Raw genomic sequence first — 9,359 nt, forward strand, 5'->3', positions numbered from 1 at the left:
TCTAATGCTGCTGCCGCTGCCAGACTGCACTTGGACTGCACTGCTTTATGCTATTCTCTCTACTTTTGTGTATATATGAAAATGTTCCCAGTAAAATATTTTTTTTTAACTTTTTAAAGAATCCACCTTCAAGAGATGCTGACTCAGGAGGCCTGGAGTAGGGCTCAGGAATCTGCATTTTGATAGGCTCCTTGGTGATGCTGATAAAGTTGTTCCGTGGCACACACTTTGAGAAGTGCGGAGCCAGGGCAACCAGACAGTTGTCTCACAGTGTGATAGACACCATAGCGAGGGAAGGCCTGGAGCTTGTGGGAGAGTTCAAACTGGGCTTCGGGATCAGGAAGGCTTCCTGGAGTAGGTAAATCCTAAACTGAAACTCCACAAAGGATCTGGAGCTAGTCACGTGATAATAAGGAACAGGAGGATGCAGAGGGAACAGCACATGCTAAGGCCCGGAGGCAGGAGTAAGCAGAATGCCTTTTGGAAATGGAAACGGCCATGCAGCTCAATGGAGTGGGGGTGAGAGAGGGGAGGTTTCCAGAGATGGGGCTGGAGAGGTCAGCAGGAGTCAGGTCACACGGGACCTTGTGGGCTGTGCCAAGGAGTTTTGACTTTATCCCAGGGACAGTGGGAACCATGGAAGGTGTTAGGGACCAAACATGATCATATCTGTGATTTGAAATAACGTCTCTGGATGTGATGTAGACCACAGTGGGGCAGGAACAGAATCTGGGAAACCCAATGAGGACGTGACTTCAGTGTCTGGGCTTGAGATGAGGGGGAGTGGAGAGAACCGACAGACCCAAGAGCTCTCTAGGAGGGAGAATAAACGGAATGTGAGGTTAGAGTCTCAGGATTCAAAGCTGTGTGTGTGAATGGCCCAATCACAGATTTTTATAACAGAGAGAAGGAAGACCATGTAATCTGGGAAAAATTACTAGAGTCTGAGGTGTGTTCCCTGTATTTGTGGTTTAAAATCCCACCACCCTCAACTTGGCATCTACACAAGGTTTAAGGTGGTTCCTAACAAGATGTTGGCTCCAAAAGTCCAGCAACTGAGCTCAGTCTCAACCATTTTTATCTGTGCGACCAAAGAAAAGTCACATAACCTCCTAGGACCTCAGTCTTACTGGCTGGGAAATGGGAAGACAAGGGCTGCCTTGAGACGTAGACGGAAGGCTCAGAGCCGTGGGAGCTTATGGAAGTGCCCAGAGTGTGCATTGTCACCCAGCAAACCCCTGTCTGCAGAATCCACCTTAGATGTCACCTGCTCCTGCTAGCTTCCCCCAGGTGGGACCCGCACCTCCTTTGCCATCCTTTCAAATTGTAGGTATATCTCTTTTGTGACACTGAGGACCCTGACTTTTTTTTCATGTCTATCTTTCCTGCTGGATCCTGAGCTCCTGAATATCTACAGGGACTAGCTTAGAACTTGACACATAATAACGCCCCCCCCCCCGATTCATCCATTCATTCCAGCATTATCTAACCGAGCCCCTCCCATGTGCCAGGCATTGGGAATTCAGAGGTGAAAAATAACGGATGAATGAACGAACGTAAATTCTAAAGCTTTATGAAACAGGGGCTTCCTACTTGCCAGCCACTGGGATAAGCATTTTTAAACAGATTATCTCCTTTAATCCTTGAAATTCACAGTAGAGTTTCTAGTTTGTAATTTTCAGATGAGAAAACTGAAAACTGAGGCTTGAAGTGACTGGGCAGGGCCAGGGAGTGTTGCGGGATGGTGCGAACCCGGGGAGTCTAAATCCGGTGCCTACACTCCTAACCTCTTTACCAACCGCCTCCCTAGGTAATGGAAACCAACACAGAAAATAGAGCCTGAAGAGTTATGTAATTCTCTCCAGCTCATAAATGGAAGCAAACCAGGTCCTTGGGTGAGATGGGAATTTTTCTGCTTTGAAACTAGAAAGTCATTGCACGGTTTTTGTGGTTCCCTGAGCAGGTACCCGTTGTGCTCTGATCACCATGGAGAGCAAACCACCTGCATTAACTTCCTTCCAGTAGACAGGACAGTCCTACTGAACTTATAAAATATGCGACTCTCAGGAAGGTGTAGGGAGAGCCTTGGTTAGTGTCACACAGCAGGTATTTTAGGGGTTGGGGGAATCTGCCTGACACCCAAGCCCAGCCTGTTCCCCCTCCACCCACCAAGCTGCCTGGTGACCCCCTCACCTGGGAATACAGGGCCTTATAATGCAGAATGTGGTCAAGGTAGTTCTTACAGCAGACAAAGGAGGCATCTCACCGTGGCGGTTTCTGTGTCCGATTTGAGTTAAGTCCAAGGGCAAAACGGTAAAGGAAATGGATAGAGGCAGGGCCACAGCGGGCTCAGGTTATGGGCATCCACTAGGCCTTTGGGGTCCCTAATCTGCAATGAGGTGGGCCTCAGCATCCCCTCTTGCCTTCTGGGGCCCTCCCAGCCTCCAAGAGGCTGAGGATGGGGTCTGGGATGCGGCTCCCTTCCCGGCCCTCACTGCGCTGTGCGTAATACTGGAGGGGCCCAGCCCTCCCCATTCTCTGGAGCTGCAGCACGTGGGGTGGAGTACTAGATGTGACATTGTTGCAAATCCCAGCCCCCACCAGCAACAGTGAGCTTCTAGGCGGAGGGAGGAGGAGGGGTGAGAGAGGAGATCAACACTGATTCTCACTTTATACAGAAAAATAAATTCCAGATGGATTTTGCAGATCCAGAGTCAAATGTAAAAATTAATAATAAAAAAAAATTGGAGTCAAAAATGAGTAGTTAATGATACCAGGGAGAAAAAGGCATTTCTTCAGCAGAAAAACAAAGAAATGAATCACAAAAGAACAGAAAATTGGATGGATTTGTGTACCTGAAATAAAACTGAAAAAAAAAAAAAAGAGTAGTGTGACTAAAGAGATCATAAATGAAATTAAAATCCAACTGGCAAACTGATGAAAAATATTTGCAACACTTGTGATAAACAAATGGTTAGTGCCCTCAATATATTTTTTTTTTTACAAAGCTCTTGCATATCAAATAGAAAACACTAAAACCCTAAGAGAAAAAGAGTCAAGGAAATGAACAGGCAGCTCCCAGAAGAAGAAATGCAAATGACCTGACCAACACATGAAAAAAATGCATGTAGCCAGTCTTACTAGAAGCACAGATTTTTAATGAGTTTACTCCGAGCCGGCAAGCAGAAGGGAGAGATGGGGCCCTTGACCGTGGCTGGAGGAGAAGTCACTTTTCCGGAAGGCGTCTGGTAATTCATCAGGCACTTTAGGGAGTCATGGTTTCTGACACAGTGATCCCCAATCCAAGGACTCATCCTCAAAGAAGATCACAGATACAAAGATTGGAACCATCCTAAATATTCACAGTGTGTTCCGGATCATACATAGGATGGAATTCTGCGTAGCCATTTAGCGAAAGACTAATGATTAGGATGCGATGTGGTAAAAATGTACACAAAGCCACATTTTCAAGATGACTTTGATATGCGTGTGAGCATATGTCTGCGTGGACCTATGTCAAGGCAGAAATATTAGTAGGATACTCACCATAAAATTAACAGTGGGTTTGGAAATTGGAGGCATTGCATTTTTTTTCTTATATCTTTGTGTATTTTATGAACTTTGTATTATAAACACAGTTTTAAAATACAGGAAAAATTTTTAGGCAATCCAGTAATATTAGAAAGGCTTCTCTCGATGAGGGATGGTTTAGCCAGGTGGGAGCCTCAAAGGGTGTGATTGCTAAGGCAGGATTTCACAGCCTCTGCACCCTGGGCAGGTTGCACTGGGCCAGATCATTCTCTGTTGTGGCAGCTGTCCTGGGCAGTGCCGAATGCCTGGCATGACCCCTGCCGCCAGCGGCATACCCCAAGTGACAACCAGGAACATTGCCGGAAGTTTTCCAATGTCTCCTGGGGGGACAGAAACCTCCCCTGGTTGAGAACCACTGCAGTCACCTAGTAAGGAAGGAAGCGCTTTTAATGTGTTTTGGATTCAGTGGGATGAATATTTAGAGGGGGCTGAGAGGGTGATGGACGGATGAACGGAAGGGAGAGATTCTAACTGTTGGGAGTAACAGTGATGGCAATGATTTTAAGCATAGCCCTTTACCTGTGTACCACACTCTACAGTTTACAAAGTGGATCCAAAAGGAGATGGTGCAGTCGATGGGCTGACCAGGGAGAGTGCAAGAATGGGGTACCTACAAGAACGTGGGAGGAGGAAAGGGAGAGCGACAGGGATGACGCAGCACCCTGGGGGGAGCCAAAGCAGGGACCCCTCCCATCCCTAGGCTTGACAGGTTAGAGGAGGTGACTGATGCTGGGCCCTGGAAACAGCTGTGGCTGCCTCTGTGGGAGACAGAGCTGCCCAACAGCGGGGACATCCTGTGCAGAGCAACACAGCCACCGCCAACCCAGAGCCTGGCAGGGACGGAAAAGAGAGAAGAGATGTCCCAACTCACCTTCCTCCTCCCCTCCAGTGTCCTGACATTGCTGCCTGTTGGCCAAAGCACCCCGGAAGGCAGAGAGCAAGGGATCCCATTGATGTGGCCCTGTGGGTCCCCTGCTGAGTGCAGCGGCAGGATGGGGAAGAAGAAAGAAGACCGAGAGGGGACCCGCAGCAGATGTCCAGCGGCACAGAAAGCACTCTCCCTCGCCTTCTCAGCTCATCCCTACACAGCTTTGCAAGGTAGATTTTAGTACCCACCTTTTTGAAGAAAGGAAGCTGCTGTTCAGAGACATGGTGATTTTCCCAAAGACACACAGCACACGGAACTAGGATTGAAACCACAGTTTGCCTGAGCCTCTGAGCACCAGGATTTGTAGTTAGGAGGACCTACGTTCAAATGCCATCCCTGACGCTCACTGGCTTTTGGCCTTGGGCACAGTACCTGTGTGTCTCTGGATGTGCCTCTCCCTAAAATGGGGTGAGTGGCTCCTACACGAATGGGAGCGTGGAGGACGGGGTCAGGCGTGTGAGATGGGAACCTTGCTGGGTGGTGAGAGAGCTGACTCAGGCAGAGCCTCCTGCCCTGCCCCCCACCGGGCACCAGACTCTGCATTATGCATGGGGCAATTTGTCTGCCTCCTCCTCCACCTGCAGAATCGATCTCCACGCTCAGCTGCCTCATTGAGATTCAGGTCCGCAGCTCCGGGACTCCATCCCAGTGTCTGGTCAATAGCTTATATTTTTAATTTGTCAATAATCAGTCCGGACCTTGGCCATAGCCCTGTGGAGGGTTCAGCAAGATTGCTCCTGCGGGAGGGGGAGGGAGCATTGTGCATCAAAGGGAAGGACTCTGAGCCAGGCTGGCAAACCCAGGTGAGGGTGGGGAACAAGCAGGTACCCACAGCAGCCTGACTTCCAGCCTGTGTCCCGGGTGTCAGGAGACCTAGGAAGTCATGGACACACACATGAGCCTGAACGCAACAAAACCTGGGTTCAAATCCCAGCTCTGCGGCTTTAAGGACAGGTGGACTTAACCAACAGACTGAACCACTCCCCATTGGTCGAGTAGCTGCCATAGTAACAGCAGGTAACCCACAGCCACTGTCCAGCAATCCAGTGAGTTAATGCTGGTGAGGAAGTGCCCAGAACGGTGCCTGGCACACAGTGAGAATATTGTACACATTCGCTATCGTCGGGGTTGCTTATTTAAAGTCAGACAAGAGAGAAATTAAGATCCACAGGGAGGCCCAGCATACTTGGGGATGCCCTGTGCGGATGGGGAACACGGAAGGGAAAGATTGACCCCATTTTACAAATGAAGTTGCTGAGGCTCAGAGAAGCGGCCTCACTTCCCCAAGGTCACCCAGCTGGGCTGTGGCGCAGCCGGGACTGCAAGCCCGTGGAGCCTAACCCCGGGCCTCATGCTTCTGATCACCGTGTGAAATAAAGATTCTACAACATACGTGTTGAAAACGAACCTCCCTCTCTGCATCCTTGGCATTCTTTGTGAATAAGTGCATGGCCTTTTTTTTTCTTTCTCTCTCTGACAAGCAGGCATTGGACGCCCACGGGCGGTCAGGGAAGGTGAGGGGAGCAGCAAAGCTATCTCTGTTTTCCTCGTGGCTGGGTCCTTACCCACCCTGTCACTAAAGAAAGCCTCCGCTTTTCCCTGTTCGCTGTCCCTCCCCAAAGAAAGAGCCCAGGAGAGGCCCTGGGAGCTGGACCAGAGGCAGCTGAGCACGTGACGTTGGCCCAGGAGGGAGCAGAGTCCTGCCCAAGGTCAAAGGGCAGTTAGGGTTAGAGCCAGAACTTGAAACCAGGCCACTGAAGGCCAGTCCAGGGCTTTCTCGTCTGTCCACGTCTTCTCCCCTGGTCCTCTGTCTCTAACGTCGTGTCTGCTTCATTCTTGCTCCTGCTCTTCCTACCTGTGTCTGCCAGTCTCTTCCTGTGGGCTTCACTGTCAGCTCCACGGGCAGGGCCGGCCCCTGCCATTCTCCCCCAGCCCAAAGCTGGGCCCCCACCCACGAGAAACGGCAGTGGCTCCAGCAGGGAGCACTGGACTCCGAGCCCGGACACCTGGCCTCGCCACCTCCTGGAGAAGCAGTCTGAGGTGAGTCCATTCAGCTCCGCGAGCCTCGATTCAGTCACCTGCAAGCTGCGAAAAGTCCCAGCATGGGCATCGTTTGGTAGGTTGAAGGATTCCCTGAGACACCCCGAGCGGATACTCCCAGCACCAAGCAGGCTGCAGAGCAGGCTCACGGGAAACGGGAGCTTCCACGACTTTCCCTTCTGCAGCCTTTGGGACCCAGGGACCCTAGAGATTTTCTCCTCCTAGCTTCCTCCTGCCAGGCTCTGCTGTCCCCAGAGAACCTACCTCCTGGGTCTACATCTATTGAAATACGCTTTCCGCCGGAAAACTCCCCAGACATCACTAGAATCCCCCATCTGTGGAATTCGGAAGCTGTTAAATGCCCCCAGAGAGTCACGGAGCCTCCTGGGACGGGTTGTGAAGTGTAGATCACAGCAGGATGTCAGAGAGACCCGGAAACCGGTGCTTCAGAGTCTCAGGGGCCACCTACCCCTTCCTACTGAACAGAGGAGATACTGAGGCTGGGGAGAGGAAGGGGCTTGTTCAAAGACACAGAGCTGGGATTCTGCTCTCTACGCATGACACCCTCCCGCTCCTCGCAGAGATGCTGGGAGCAGGGGTGGCCCAGAGAAAACCCCTCCTCGGGGCTCCAGACAGCTCCAAGGGAATCAGGATTTCTCAAAAGTCTCCTAACGGGGTTGTCTTCTCAGACTTTACTGGGTTTTGAGTGAGGAAAGGTGAGTTCGGGTCTGTGCTTTGCTGTTAGCTTTGCTGTGTGAACCCGGACAAGTCATGTCGCCTCTCTAAATCTCAGAGATGCCATCTGTCACGGGTCATAACAAGCCACTGAATAATCAGGAAGATGAAGCATCGTCACCACCATCACCGTCATCTCATCTCCTTCCCCTCCTTGTCTTCTTCCTCTTTCTCTTCCTCCTCCTCCTCCTCAGTTGACATTTATTATGAAGTATTTTCACCATGCTCAAGACACACGTCCAAAAGTTTATAAGAAGCCTAGGAGGAAGGCTATTACCTTATTTTCCAGATGATAAAACCAGAGACTGGAAATATTTATTTGCTCGCTCTCGGTCACCGTAAGGTCCCCTGAGAAGCAACTGGCACTTGTACCTGGGCAGTCAGAGGGCAGAGCAGCCACCCCGAACCCCAGCCCTGACCCTCCTCCTGCACAGCAGGGCTTCACCGCTGACGAAAGCTGCAAAGCCTCACAGTGATGCCCTTCGCTGAGGCTCCTACCCTCTTCACAACCCAGGGAAGTCACGCTGGAACCTAAGCATGAAGCCTTCGGTTGGCACCCCGGGAGGACCTGCTTGGATTGTTCCTGCCTCTCCCTCGGCTGGGGCTGAGGACAGCAGGTGGGTTTGCCGAGGAGCACTCAGATGTGAAATGGGTCAGAGAACAAATGAGGAAGGCGAATTTAACATGTTTGTGTTCCTCTTCGGCTGGAGTTTATCCATGCGGGAAGTGACTTGAATCTGAAGATTTCCCAGGGGGCTGGGGGTGTCGGGCAGCCTGGTGACACAGAAGCCCTCAGGCAGAGAAGAGAGAGGCGCCGCTAAGCCTTTGTACCAGCCCAGGGTCCCTCCATGTTCTCTCACCACTGAAGGTGCTGTTCCACTGGCTGTGTGGCCCGAGGCAGGTCACCTCCCTCTCTGGGCGCCGATTTCCCTATCATTGAAACAAGCATTTTGGAGCCGAGAAAGGGCAGCGCTGACCTTCTTCAGAATTTCCTGTCCACAAAGCCCCTCTTGATACTGTCTGACATTAGAATCGCTGGGGTATTTCTTAAAAATACCGGTGCCCAAGCCCTGTCCCAAACCAGCTGGATAAAAATACCTGGACGTTGTACTTAGGCATCGATATTCTTTCAACTCTGCAGGCCACTCTAAACTCTAACTGGCACTCGCTCCACATCACCTCTCGAGCAATGCCTCTGGGTGGCAGGTACCAGTAGCACCATTTGACTGCTAAGAAAAGGAGACCCGGGCAGGGAAATGACCTGCCCAAGGTCGCAAGGTTGACTAGCTGCAGGGTCAGGTGAAGAGTCCCTGGAGTCTCTGTCCAGAGTGCTGAAACGGGAGAGCGTGGGCTCCGCAGAGCTCTCTGGACCCTGGCCTGAGGCTGGTGCACAGGTTTCCTGGCTCCCACCCTCTCACCTGCACACTCTATCTGTCTCTCTTTCTATATCATCCTCCGTCTTTGCCCCAGTCTCTGTTTTCCAGCTGTTCCCCCATGACCCTTGGCTTAAGTCTCCACCCCAGCCAGCCCCCTCCCTCTGGCTGCCTTCCCACAGGCAAACACTGACCTTCAGCCCAAGTCCTCCTTTCCTTTCCTTCCTCAGCCATTCGGACAGATCCAGCTCCTGCCTATGACTCCAGACGAGGTTTCAGAACCAGAGACATATCTTTCTTCCAATCTCCCATTGCAGAGAGACCCTAAGCCTTCAGAGAGAAACCACTGGCGAAGGTGGCTCTGCAATCCAGTGCGGCAGTGACCCCACAGCCGCAATCCTACCCCAAATGGGGACACAGTCCTTCAACCAAAAAACCTCACGCTGAGCACCGACTGTGTGCTCGATTCTGGGAGCACAACAGCAACGAAGGAAGCCTGATCTCCTCTCCCTGCTGTCTAATGACAGAGACAGAAAACAAATCAGCCAAGCATGTAGGCACTCATATTAACTCTCTATGAAAATAATGGGCAAGGTGGTGGGATAGAGGCGACTTGGGGTGCAGTAAGGCTGCTTTGGGTTGAAAGACGAGGCAAGGTCTCAGTGAGGAGCTGGCATTGAAACTAAGAAACG

The sequence above is a fragment of the Eulemur rufifrons genome, chromosome 21 (assembly GCF_041146395.1).
Source record: "Eulemur rufifrons isolate Redbay chromosome 21, OSU_ERuf_1, whole genome shotgun sequence".
In the NCBI taxonomy this organism is placed as follows: domain Eukaryota; kingdom Metazoa; phylum Chordata; class Mammalia; order Primates; family Lemuridae; genus Eulemur; species Eulemur rufifrons.